Source organism: Cetorhinus maximus, unplaced genomic scaffold (assembly GCF_964194155.1).
Source record: "Cetorhinus maximus unplaced genomic scaffold, sCetMax3.hap1.1 HAP1_SCAFFOLD_316, whole genome shotgun sequence".
Taxonomy (NCBI): Eukaryota; Metazoa; Chordata; class Chondrichthyes; order Lamniformes; family Cetorhinidae; genus Cetorhinus; species Cetorhinus maximus.
In genome coordinates this window covers 117,008-131,531 of record NW_027596266.1, presented here as the reverse complement: position 1 = coordinate 131,531, position 14,524 = coordinate 117,008, and the positions used below count along the sequence as shown (strand labels likewise).

General features: G+C 44.8%; 1 pseudogene; it reads right to left on the bottom strand.

The window, feature by feature from the left end:
- Positions 1–14,524, bottom strand: part of LOC144673224 (uncharacterized) — a 39,176-nt pseudogene continuing 24,652 nt past the window's right edge.

Genomic DNA, 14,524 nt, shown 5'->3' with positions numbered 1-14,524 from the left:
TCAGAGAATGGCAGGAAAGGACTGAGAGAAAGAAACCTGAGAATAAATCAACAGTCAAGACTAAATGTTACAACGGTAACAAAAAGACAAGACTGAAGGCTCTCTATCTGAATGCACATAGCATTCAAAACAAAGTAAATGAATTGACGACTCACACAGAAGTAAATAAATATGAGCTGTTAGTAATTATGGAGACGTGGCTGCAGGACAACTAAGATTGGGTCCTTAATATTGAGGGGTACATGACATTCAAGGAGAATAGGAAGCTAGGTAAAGGTGGCGGGGTTGCATTGTTAATCAAAGAGGGCATTGGTGCAATAGTTAGAGATGACCTTGGATCAGGAGATCAGGATGTAGAGTCGGTTTGGGTGCAGATGAGGAATAGTAGGGGAAAAATAGTCATTAGTGGGAGTGGTTGATGGGCCCCTAACAGCAGCCATAGTGTAGGACAAAGTATTCAAGAGAAAATATTGTGTGCTTGTGATAAAGGGACGGCAATAATCATGGGTGATTTTAATCTACACGTTAACTGGAAAAATCAGATTGGCAGTAATAGCCTGGATGAGGAGTTCTTGGAATGCTTTTGAGATAGTTTCTTAGAACAGCATGTTCAGGAGCCAATCAGAGAGCAGGTTATATTTGACGTGGTATTGTGTAATGTAACAGGATTAATTAATGACCTCAGAGTAAGGGCACTACTAGGTAGCAGCGAGCACAATATGGTTGAATTTTACATCCAGTTTGAAAGGGAGAAGAGTGGGTCAAAGACTAATATCTTAAACTTAAATAAGGGCAACTATGTGGGGATGAAAGCTGAGCTAGCTGAAGTGAACTGGGAAACTAGGCTAGAGGATAGATGAATAGAGAAGCAGTGGCAGACATTTAAGGGAATATTTCAAAGTATTCAGAATGAGTACATCCCAACCATAAAGAAAAATCATAAGGGGAGGACCCACCATCTGTGGTTAACTAAAGAAGTTAAAGAAAGCATCAGCTTAAGGAAAAAGCATACAAATCCACAAAGATGAGCAGCAGGACAGATGATTAGACAGAATATAAAGAACAGTCAAAAATGGCTAAAAGGTTAATCAGGAGAAAGAAATTAGAGTGTGAGAGGAAGTTTGCTAGAAATGTAAAAATGGAGAGCAAGTGTTTCTACAGGTGCTTAAAAAGGAAAAGAGTGAGCAAAGTGAGTGTTGGTCCTCTAGAGGGTGACAGTGGGAAGTTAATAGTAGATAAGGAAATGGTAGAAGAAATTAATAATATTTTGCTTCTGTGTGCAATATAGAGGATACAAAAAACATTCCAGTAATAGCTGCAAATCAGAAGGTGACAGGAGAAAGGAACTTGGTGAAATTGAAATCACTGGGGAAATGGTATTGAGCAAATTGAAGGAGCTGCCGATGTCAAGTCTCTGGGATCCAATGAACTACATCCTAGGGTCTTAAAAGAGGCGGCTAATGCGGTAGTCGGTGCGCTGGTGTTAATTTTCCAAAATTCGCTCGATTCTGGAAAGGTTCCGTCAGATTGGAAAGCAGCAAATATAACCCCTCTATTCAAGAAGGGAGGGAGGCAGAAAACAGGAAACTATAGGCCAGTTAGCTTGACGTCTGTCGTGGGGAAGTTATCAGAATCAATCATTAAGGAGGTTATAGCTGGGCACTTAGAAGAGCTCAAGGCAATTGGGAAGAGTCAGCATGGTTTTGTGAAAGGAAAATCCTGTTTAACCAATTGATTGGAGTTATTTTGAAGGAGTAACATGCGCAATGGATAAAGGGGAGCCTGTAGACATACTGGACTTGGATTTCCAGAAGGCATTTGATAAGGTGCCACATCAAAGATTATTACAGAAAATAAAAGCGCATGGTGTAGGGGGTAACTTATTAGCATGGATAGGAGATTGGCTGGCTGGCAGAAAGCAGGGAGTATGTGTAAATGGGTCTTTTTCTGATTGGCAGGATGTGACGAATGGAGACCCACAGGGGTCTGTATTGGGGCCTCAGCTTTTTGTGATTTACATCAATGTTTTATTTGAGGGGAGTGAAGACATGGTCGCTAAATTGGCAGATGGCACAAAGATAGCAAGGAAAGTATGTTGCGAAGAGGACATGAGGAGGTTGCAGATGGATGTAGATAGGTTGAATGAGTGGCCAAAGATCTGGCAAATGGAGTGAAATGTGGGAAAATGTGAAGTTGGTCACTTTGGCAGTAAGAACAAAAAAGCAGAGTATTGCTTAAATGGAGAATGGCTGCATAATTCTGTAGTGCAGAGGGAGCTAGGTGTTCTAGTAAATGAGTCACAAAAAGTTTGTATGCAGGTACAGCAAGTAATTAATAAGGCTAATGGAATGCTATCCTTTGTTAGGAGAGGGGTTGAACATAAAAGTAAGGATGTTATGCTTCAGTTATACAGGACTGCACCTTGAATACTGCGTGCAGTTTTGGTCTCCTTATTTAAGGAAGGATATAAATGCATTGGAGGCGGTTCAAAGGATGTTCACTAGATTGATATCTGGAATGAGCGGGCTGTCTTATGAGGAAAGGTTGGACAGACTGGAGTTTAGAAGAGTGAGGGGTGATTTGATTGAAGTATACAAGATCCTGAATGGCCTTGACAAGGTGGACGTTGAAAGGATATTTCCTCTTGTGGGTGAGTCTAGAACTAGGGGGCACCGTTTCAAAATTAGGGGGTCGCCCTTTTAGGACAGAGATGAGGATAATTTTTTTTTCTCAGAGGGATGTGCGAATGGAAACTCTCTGCCTCAGATGGCGGTGGAGGCGCGATCATTGAATATGTTTAAGACAGAGGTAGATAGATTCTTGTTAGGCAAGGGAATCAAAGGTTATCGAGGTTAGATGGTAATGTGGAAATTCAAACACAAGAAGATCAGCCATGATCTTATTGAATGACACAGCAAACTTGAGAGGCCAAATGGTCTGCTCCCGTTCCTATTCCATATGTTCTTATGGTCTCTCTCCAGTGTGAATTCACTGGTGTATTCACAAGTGGGATGACTGAGTGAATCCCTTCCCACACATGAAGCAGGTGAATGGTCTTTCCCCAGTATGAAATCGTTGGTGTCTCAGCAGGCCAGATGGCTGAGTGAATCCCTTCCCACACTCGGTACAGGTGAATGGTCTCTCTCCAGTGTGAAACCGCTGGTGTATTCGCAGGTGGGATGACTGAATGAATCCCTTCCCACACTCGTAGCAGGTGAATGGTCTCTTCCCATTGTGAAACCGCTGGTGTGTTCGCATGTGGGATGGCTGAGTGAATCCGTTCCCACACTCGGAGCAAGTGAACGGTGTATCTCCAGCATGAATTCGCTGGTCCCTCTGCAGGTGGTATGACTGAGTGAAACCCTTCCCACACTCGGAGCAGGTGAACGGTCTCTCCCCACTGTGAACTTGCTGGTGTATCAGCAGGTCAGATGACTGAGTGAATCTCTTCCCACGCTCAGAGCAGGTTAACGGCCTCTCCCCACTGTGAACCCACCGGTGTCTAAGCAGGTCAGATGACTGAGTGAATGCCTTCCAACACTCAGAGCAGACGAACGGTCTCTCCCCATTGTGAATTCGCTGGTGTGCTCGCAGGTTGGTTGAGTAAGTGAATCCCTTCCCACACTCAGAGCAGGTGAATAGCTTCTTCCCATTGTGAACTCGCTGGTATCTCAGCAGCTCAGATGACTGAGTGAATCCCTTCCCACATTCAGAGCAAGTGAATGGTCTCTCCTCAGTGTGAATTCGCTGGTGTGTTCGCAGGTTGGCTGACAGAGTGAATCCCTTCCCACACTCGGAGCAGGTGAACGGCCTCTACCCGGTGTGACTGCGTCGATGGATTTCCAGCTGGGATGGGTAATTGAATCCTTTCCCACAGTCCTCACATTTCCACGGTTTCTCCATGGTACGGGTGTCCATGTGTCTCTTCAGGTTTGATGATCAATTGAATCCTTGTCCAAACAGAGAACATGTGTACAGTCACCCCCACTGTGAATGGTGTGATGCTATTTCAGGCTGTGTAACTGGTTAAAGCTCTTTCCACTGTCAGTTCACTGGAACACTCTCACTCGGGTGTGTGTGTGTCTCAGTGCTTTTCCAGACACACTGATGTTTGAAATCTTTTCCCACAGACAGAATAGACAAACATTTCTCCTTCCACATTCAAAGACTGATGATATTCAGGTCCTGATGAATCGAGTGACTCTGTCAGATCTTGATGTGCTGTTTGGTTTGAGTTCCCCCTCTGTAAATCCTCCCCTTCTGATACCCTGTAAAAGGAGTTTACAAAAGTCATCACTGTAAGAACAGGATAGAAATTCAGAGCAGACAATTCTCATTTCTATGGAACATTATTTCCTGTCTTCTTCTCCCAAGGCTGCAAATCCCTGTCCCACACATTCTCCCTCCTCCCTGTGCTGAAGCCAAACAGAGTTTTGGATAATTCTTCCTGTATCTTTTTAACAAATTTGTCCAACTGAAGATAACAAAATGTTTGATGATTCACTTCAGTACTCGTGACAAAACATTAATCTGAAACCCCCTGACCGACCACACAGAATAGCAGATGTTAACCTTGTGTCCAAACCTTACTGTGTGGAGATTTAATGAGTGACTGTGAAGGTGGTTTCTCCAAACCTCCCAGGGTTTCCTTCCTTCCTTCTCTCCCTCTCTAACTAAGTTAAACCATGGGAACAGTCTCATGGCCCATTCTGGTTACTGCTTCTCTTCCTGATGACTAATTAACTCCAGTTAAATACTGAGAAGACTGAAGACACTGTTTTAAATCCCTGCTTCAATCTCCATTTCCCAGGTACAAACTCCATCTCTCTCCCTGGGAACAGTCTGAGATTAAGCCAGTCTGTTCACAACCTCGGTGTTACATTTGATCTCGAGATGAGCTTCTGACCTCATATCTGTGCCATCACTAAGACGGCCTGTTTCCACTCGACCTCACTGTGTCTCAATGCTTCTGCTGCTGAAACCCTCACCCCTGCCATTGTTACCTCCAGACCTGAACGACTATCCCAACACATTCCTGGCTGGTCTCCCACATTCTACGCTCCGTAAACATGAAGCCATCCAAAGATCTGCTGTCCATGTCTTCACTCGTAGCAAGTCCTGTTTCACTATCACCCCTCTGCTTCCTGACCTGCTTTGGCTCCCAGTCAAGCAACAACTTGATTTTAAAATTCTCATCCTTGTTTTCAAATCCCTCCATGGCCATACCCCTCCCTTTCTCTGTAATCTCCTCCAGCCCCACAACCCTCTGAGATATCTGCACTGCTCGAATTCTGGCCTTGAACATTCCCTATTTTAATCGCTCCAGCATTAATGACCATGCCTGAAGTTCCCTCGTTCACAAACTCTGAAATTCTCTCCCTAAACAGTGCAGTAGATGTCGGGATGCTGAATAAATTTGAGGAGATAGACAGATTTTTAATTAGTAATGGATTGAAAGGTTATGGGGAGAGGGTGGGAAATTGGATTTGAGGCCGAAATGAGATCAGCCATGATTGTATTGAATGGCAGGGCAGGCTCGAGGGGCTGAATTGCCTACTTCTGCTCCTAGTTCTTATGTACACCTCTCCCTCTGTCTGCCACATTTCCCCCTTTTAAGACACTTGAGTATTGCTTAAAAAAAAGACATTCTGTCAAAACTTTTATCTTGTGCTCATCAGGACAGACGCAAGGACACTGAATTTCAAAGATTGTCAGTCGGGCTCAAAATGTGGTTCACTTTTGCTTGCTAGAAGCTACAGATATTCATACACAGGGAACTGTCCACTGCAGACAGAAGGTGCATGTCCAGGGATGGGGCCGTTTGTTGAATTAAACAAAAGCATGGAGGATGATAGCTCTTTGGTGCATTCTCCATGGTAATGCCTTGACCAATCAGAGCTGACTGGCCAACCAGTCAACACCCTTTCCTTGTGCAGCATAAATTGTTGTTCGCTGAGAAATTTGGTTCTTTTGCATCTGTCCGGAGGAGTGCAACATGAAATATCAGCAATATGTCTCCCTTTTTCAGCAATGTTTAAATTCTGTACTGCTGAGTGACTGTGGGTTTATAATTCTATTGCTGCTGATCTAAAACTCCTGGTGAACACACATTTTATGAATGTCTCCCTCGGGCTGTTGTTCATTGTCCCCGTGAGGATGGCGGCCGCGCATGCGCCTGTCCCGACTTTGCCCCTATAAAGATGGCGGCAGCGCATGCGCCCGTCCCGACATTACCCTATAAAGATGGCGGCCGTTAACTCGGGCGTTCCTCCCGCAGCGCCGAGCAAACCCGAGACCGGTGGCTTTTTATTGAGGGTTTGGGGCCGGTACCGTAAGTTTATGAAGTTTCCAAACTCACCCGCCAGCCCTATCTCTGTTCACAGGTTTATTTTCGGCCCTGGATCCGCATTCGGTCTTTGTCAAACCCGGATTTTAAATCCGCTCGTTCGAGCTCTCTTCCCGTCTGCCTCCACGGATTGCGCATGCTCCGGCTCCAAATGATTGGCGGCAGCTCCGGACCAATAGAAAAAAGGGGCGGAGCTGGAGGACGGAGCGGGAGCAGTTGGTCCTCCAGCCAATCGGAATGAATGAGGGACGGAGCCTGTTGGGAGTGGAGCATGCGCAATGAGTGCGGAGGACCGGGACGAAAGCGGTGGAATTGAAAGTCCAGCGGGTGAGAAAGGGCCGAGTGCAGGAGAGGAATGGAGCCGGAGGGTGGACTGGGAGGGTTCACAAACACCCGGTGTAGGACTCCAAACCCGGATTACAAACTCCCGGAGCCCAGTTTACACCCAGTGTTTGGAAACTCCTTTTACAGGGGGTTAGAAGGGGAGGATTTACACACAGCAAACTCCAACCCAGAGAAATGTTTCTCTCTTAATTTCTATCTTGTTCTGACGGTTAGTGTTTTTGAAATTTTCTGATACTGGATCTTAGAAGTTAAGGGTTGATAGATGGGAAACTCAAATCAAACATCAATTCAGATCTGGCAGAGTCACTCGATTCATGAGGACCTGAATATCATCGGCCTTTAAATCTGGAAGGTAAACAGTTGGCCTGTCTGTCTGTGGGCAAAGGTTACTTGCAGGAGAAAGAATAATTAAATGGGGAAAGCCAACTTCAATAGGGGGAGAATGGATCTAACCCAGTAAAGTGGAATCAAAGGTTGGCAGGAGAAACTGTAATTGAGGAATGGGCTGCCTTAAAGAGGAAATAGATCAGACATAGTAATGACATATTCTTACAAATGAAGAAGGTGTAGCTAACATATCCACAGCTCACTAAATAAGAGAAGAAATTAAGATGAAGATGAATAAGTCTGCTAACAGAGATATCTGGTGGCTAATACAACCGAGAGACAGGATAAAGAAAGAATATTCAGAGAGAAATTGGAAAAAGAAAGTGAGAGAAGCAAAGAGAGAGTATGAGAAGAGACTGGCAGCTAACATGGAAGGAAATCAAAACGCTTTCTCTGGCTTATACCTAGTAACAGGGTGGTAAAAGGAGAAAGGGGCTGATTAGGGATTTAAAAAAGGCGATTTATCCATTGGGACAGGGGGTATGGCTGAGGTATAAATGAATATTTGGCATCTGTCTTGACCAAAGAAGATGATGCTGCACAGGTCATGGTTAAAGAGGAGGTAGTTCAAACACTTGTGGTGTTTAATATTGATAAGGAGAAGGTATTATATAGGCTGTCTGATAAAGTTGACAAGGTACCAGGATTGGATGAGATGTATCCAAGGATACTGACGGAATTCAGAGTGGAAATTGTGGAGGCACTGACCATATTATTCCAATCTTCTTCAGACCCATGAGTGGTGACGGAGGACAGGAGAATGGCAAATCACACACCTTTGTTCAAAAAGGTGTAATGATCAGCCCAGCAACTACCAGACCAGTCAGTTTAGCCTTGGGAGTGATATTTCTGGACAAAATTAATAGTCACTTAATCAAATGTGGGCTAATTCAGGAAAGCCAGCACAAGTTTGTTAAGGGAAAATCATGTTAAACTAACTTGCTTAAGGTTTTTCAAGAGTTAACAGTGTGGTTGATGAGGGTAATGCTGTTAATGTGGTGTACATGGTCTTCCAAATGGCATTAGGTAAAGTGCCACATAACAGACTTGTGAGCAAAGTTATAGCTCATAGAACAAAATGGGCAGCAGCAACATGGGTACAAAATTAACTGAGTGACAGGAAACAGAGAGTAATGATTTTTCAGAATGGAGGAAGGTTGAAAGTGGATTTCCCCAGGAGTCAGTGTTAGGATTCCTGTTCCTATGACCTAGACCTTGGTGTTCAGGCACAATTTTGGAATTTATGGGCACAGACTGTGTAGAAGGTCCTTTCTCTGGTGGACCTTAGTGAACCAGTTGAGTTTTTGTGACAATCCAGCATCTTTCGTGGTCACTTTTTCCTCGTGCCGGCCCCACAAATTCCCAGATCCATTCAGCTGTTTCACAACCTGCCTTTGTGTTTTTGTGGGTTCTCTCTCACTCCCTTTGTTCTGTTTTAAATCAATTCCACAGGTTATTAGAAGGAGAGGATTTGCAGTCAGGAAACTGAAACCAAACATCACATCAGGATCTGATGGAGTTGCACAGTTTATCGTAGCCTGAATATCATCGGATTTTGAACCTGGAAGGAAAGAGCACCGTTCACAGTGGGGAGAAACCATACACGTGTTGTGTGTGTGGACAAGGCTTCAGCCAATCATCTAATCTGGCAGGACATAAATGTAGTCCCAACAGGGAGAAACTGTGGAAATGTGGGGACTGTGGGAAGGGATTCAATTACATGGAAAGACATCGGTGCAGTCAAACTGCAGAGAGATCGTTCATCTGCTCCGAGTGTGGGAAGGGATTCACTCATTCATCCTACCTACTGAAACACCAGCGAGTTCACACTGACAAGAGACCTTTTAAATGCTTGGACTGTTAGAATTGCTACAAAAGTTCCTGGGAACTGATGTCCCATCAACGTGTTCACACTGACGAGAGACTGTTCAGCTGCTCTTACTGTGGGACTGGGTTCAGGCGATCATCTCATCTGACTGTGCACTAACGAATTCACACTGGGGAGAAGCCATTTATCTGATGGTCACACTGGAGAGAGGCATTTCACCTGTTCAGAATGTGGGAAGGGATTCACTGATTCATCCCATCTGTTGACTCACCAGCGAGTTCACAGTGAGGAGAGACCTTTTCAATGTCCAGACTGCGGGAAGTGCTATAAAAGTTCCAGGGACCTGGTGTCCCATCAACATGTTCACACTGACGAGAGACTGTTCAGGTGCTCTCACTGTGGGACTGGGTTCAGGCAATCAGCTAATCTTATTTCACACCAGCGAGTTCACACTGCTTTGGGTGTGGGAAAGGATTCACTCAGTCATCCAACCTGCTGAGACACCAGCAGGTTCACGAGTAACTACAGTGATTGAGTTTTGCAACTGAACCATATACATTGGGGACTGTTTCTGCTGTTGTTAGTAAACTCCAGCCCAGTTATAGGTGTTAATGTTCGGGATAAAAATAAAATCATTAAGCTTTCAATTAAATAGGTGATGTTGAATCTTTTTACTATCCCTAAGACATTAGTTCCTTTTGAGGGCTCTCCCTCTCCTCTGTCTCCTCCATCCTCACCTCCAGCAACAAGTGTGAGGAGCTCATGGAGCTTCTTTGTCACTAAGATTGAGACAATCGGATCAGCTGCCTCTGCTGCTTTCTTCCCTTCCACTAGCCCACCGGGACAAACTGTCTCTAAAGATCCCCCATGTCCGAGCCCTGAACCCACATCTTTCTCCAGTTTCTCTCCCATCTCCCCTTCCTGCCCTCTCAGAGCTCACTCTGTCCATGAGACCCACCTCCTGCTCCATCGACCCTATTCCCGCTAAACTGCTGATCACCCAATTTCCCCATGTTCACTGAGATTAACGGTTCTCTCTTACTGGTACTGCCCATCTCTCCTTCAAATCTTCCATCATCGCTTGTCCTCAATAAAACCAACACTTGACCCCACGATCCTATTCAACTCCCGCTCCAGCTCCAACCTCCCTTCACTTTCCAAAGTCCTGATCACCTCCCAAATCCATGTCCACATTTCCCAGAACTCCATGTTTAAATCCCTCCAATAAGATCTCTGTCCCTGTCACGGTATCGAAACAGCTCTTCCCAAAGTCACCAATGACACCCGATGTGAATGTGACAAAGGAAAACTCCCTCATTGTCCTTCTTGGCCTGTCCACAGCCTCTAACAACGTGGACCAAACCGTCCTCCTCCAACGCCTCTGCACTAGTGGCCAGCTGGGTGGGACATGATGAAACAATGTACAAACAATTCAAGGGCTGACTGACTTCAAGAAATAACCGGGCAGGCAGGGAATGTCACTGTTACAACAAGGAGAGTCCCTGGTTTCAATGAATGAACCGACAGAAGGGTGTTGTGGAGAATCTAAAACACTCGACATGAGTCAGCTGTATGATGGAAAAGCAACATTAACGACAAATATGGGGATACAGGAGAGCTCCAAAGACATCTCATCGATACAAGTTTCTCCCGTACGTTTGGAGTATTTTGTAGACATTACAGCATTGATCATGATTACAGAATGAACCGTGTGCCCTTGTTTATAATTTCGATCCTGTACGTTCATGCCTATGTAGAAATGGTCTGCACCCATAGCTGGTTCCTCTGTTATTCCCCTCCCACCCCACACCACAAGTGCACTTCCTCTGACCTCCTCGACTTTCTAGCTCCTTCTCACTGTCTCCCTTTCCGTCAAAAATCAGCAAATTGTTATAAAAATCAATGTAAAAATAATGTCTAACCTTGTAATCCCGACATTAGCAAGAAGTCTCCTTATGTCCCCGTTGGAGATCTGTCCATTCGACCATACCCTAATCCTTCTGTAAATTAACCATGTCAGTCAGACAAAGCAGAATTATTAACTTGAAGCATATATGTGTTAATGGCACATTCCCCCCTTTCAAGGGTTAGGACAGGTTAGGAGGAAGGTTCATATTGTCATCATTCAGAACAACCCAGATTACAAAAGAACAACTGATCTCCAAGACAACCTCTTGTAGTACTTGTGGAGGGGGTGTGCTGACTCGGGTTTAAAGGGGTGAAATGACATCACATTAAAATCTGGAACTCAGATGGGGATATGGATTTGTGTTAGGTGGGCAGATCTGGATCAGTGTATTACTCCAGGAAGTCTGAAGATCAGAGGGACAGTATTTCAGAACTGATTCCTGTGATAGCAGCAATCCCATTGCTGTCTGTGAAAAAGACCGATGGAAATATTTAAAGTGGGAACCATTGGCGTGTTGGAGGATGTTGTACACAAGGAATTTGTGAATTATCTGAGGATAATAGTGAGGGGAAAGGAATGGATCTGGAAAGCAGCAGACACTTCATGTTGCTCCAGGAGAAGTGGGGCCTGGTTGTGTAGGTGTCAGGTTTTACACAGCACAAAGTCAGCCTGTGGTTTCACCCTGGATGAAGAATCTCCGAATCGTACCATTCACATCACTGGATGGGATTCTCAGGAGCCATGTTGTCTGCTTGGAGAGGAAGGTTTGTGTTAGAGCTAATGAGAAGCAGCACAGACAACCACACACAGAGACCCACACACACATTCTCTGTCTGTCTCACACACACTCAGACATCCTCTCCACACCCACACACATTTACACACACTTCCACACTCAGGGACACACCCGCACCCATACAAACACACATGAGGACACATCCTGTCCTATCAGGTGGACAACACCGACCAAAGTGACTAATATTGGGGATAAAGTATTGAAGAACACTGTTTTTGGCACATTCAAGTCAACATCACCCTCCATAGCCTGTGAGCGGTTTTGACCATCCAATCTCACCCCTTTCTCTGAACAGTAAATCTATATTGAACAAAATCTGGGACAGAGGCTACAACACAATTAGAACAATGAGCTGTCTATTGCCAGTGACAGTGGGAGGTAGTGTAAATTTCAGAACAACATCCCTGGATAATTACAGCCTCTAATTTCCTCTTGGAATGACTGAAAATGTCAATTCCTCTCCAGTTGATGGTCTGTTTGATGAGAGAATTCTGAGATAGGTCACATGGTGAAAGAATATGTTGTTTGACTCAGTATCCATTATTCCCGAGTTTATTCATTGCTGTCCCAATGTCCTGAGACATGTTCTTATGTTCAAAAGGAACTAATTTGTGTTAGAAATATTAAAAAAGACTTAATACACCATGTGTTTAACACAAATCTGATTGTTATACAGAATTTTAACCCCTATAACTGGGCTGGAGTTTATTAAGATCAACAGAAACAGACCCCAATGAACATGGTTCAGACCTGGATGTGATTCACAGCAAAGTCCAATCAATTGTTAATTGTGAACTCGCTGGTGTCTCAGCAGGTTAGTGACTGAGTGAATCCCTTCCCACATTTGGAGCATGTGAACGGCTCCCTCTCCAGTGTGAATTCGCTGGTGTACAGTGAGTTGAGATGACCACCTGAACCCAGTCCTACAGTGAGAGCACCTGAACGGTCTCTCGTCAGTGTGAACACGTTGATGGGACATCAGTTCACTGGAATTTTAAAGCACTTTTCGCAGTCTGGGCATTTAAAAGGCCATTCGGCAGTGTGAATTTGTTGATGTGTCTGTAGATGAGATGACTGAGTAAATCTCTTCCCACACTCTGAGCAGCTGAACAACTTTTCCCCAGTGTGAACCTGCTGGTGTCTCACAAGGTTGTTCAAATGGGCAAATCTTTTCCCACACTCGGAGCAGCTGAATGGCCTCCCCTCAGTGTGAGTTTGTTCGCGTCTCAGCAGGATGGATAACTGAATGAATCCCTTCCCACACTCCGTACAGGCGAATGGCCTCACCCCGGTGTGAGTGCTCTGGTGTATGGTGAGTTCTGATAAATATATGCCTTCTTTACCATCTGATCCACCTGCCAGTGGACATGGACTCCAAGGTCTCTCACTTCCTCTACCCCTCCCAATATTTTCCTGTTTATCGTGTATTCTCCAGCTTTGTTTGCCCTCCCCAAATGCATTAGCATGAATTTTCTTTCTGTTTTACAGCTGATTTAAAATTGCAGATTTTGCTCCAAAGGTTAAATTGGAATGATATTCAAAGTTAACTATTTAACTGCAGCAACAACTTCAGCTGGGAGTCAGTGAATTACGAGGAAAGATCCCAGACAGCGGTTCTTCAAGGTACACTGTAGGCCCGACAGCTCAATCAGCTCCACTCCCAGCTCAGGAGAGCTCAACAACTCCACATCCTGTCCACAGGGGAGTTCTCCTGGTGCAGTGGGACCAACATTCGTGCTTCAACTAACACCCCACCAAAAAAACTGGATTAATCAGTTAGTCTGATTGCTGTTTGTGGAATCTTACTGTGCACAAACAGGCTGTGGTGAAACAGAAACAACTTGTATTCATATAATACCTTTAATGTAACAAAACGTGCCAAGGTCCTTCACAGGACTTTCATAAAGAAACGTTTGACATCGAGTCACATGGGGAGATATTTGGGTCAATGGACAGAACCTTGATTGGAGACGCAGATATTAACAAGTCTCTTTAATCAGGAGAGAGAGCTGGAGGGGTTTAGGGAGGAAATCCTGGAACTTTGCACCTAGGCACGGCCACCAATGGTGGAGTAATTAAAATCAGGGATGCTAAAGAGTACAGGTTGAGATAGCACAGGTATCTCAGTGGGTTGTGCGATTGGAAGTTACAGAAATAGGGAGGGACGATGCCATGGAGGGATTTGTAAACAAGGATACGAATTTTAAAATTGAAGCATTGCTTGAAAAGGAGCCAATTTAGGTCAATGGCTACAGGAGTGAAGGGTGAACAGGACTTGGCGTGAGAAAGCACATGGGCAGCAGGGTTTTGGATGATCTCACGTTTCCGTGTGGGGGTGGGGTGAATGTGAGAGGCCAGCCAGGAATGTATTGGAATTGTCAAGTCTAAAGGTAACACAGACATGGATGAGGGTTTGAGCAGCAGATGAGCTGGGGGTGGGATGGAGACAGATAACGTTATGGAGCTTGAAATATCTGGTGTTAGTGATGGTGTGGATATGTGGTCAGAAACTCATCTTGGGGTCAAATAAAAATACCGAGATTGTGAACAGTGCGGTTCAGCCGCAGACAGTTCCCCGGGAGAGGGATGGACTCGGTAGTTAGGGAACGGAATTTGTAGTGGTGACCAAAGACAATGGCTATGGTCTTCCCAATTTTTAATTGGAGGAAATTTCTGCTCATCCAGTACTGGATTTGGGATAAGCAGTTTGATAATTTAGTAACAATGGAGGAATGGAGAGGGATGGTGCTGAGGTAGAGCTGGGTGTTGTTAGTGTACATGTGAAAACTAACACGGTGCTTTTGGATGATGTCACCGAGTGGCAGCATGTAGATGAGAAATAGGAGGGGCCAAGGATAGAATCTTCTGGGACACTGAGTACAAGGACCTTGGAGAAGAAATGGAGGTTGGAGA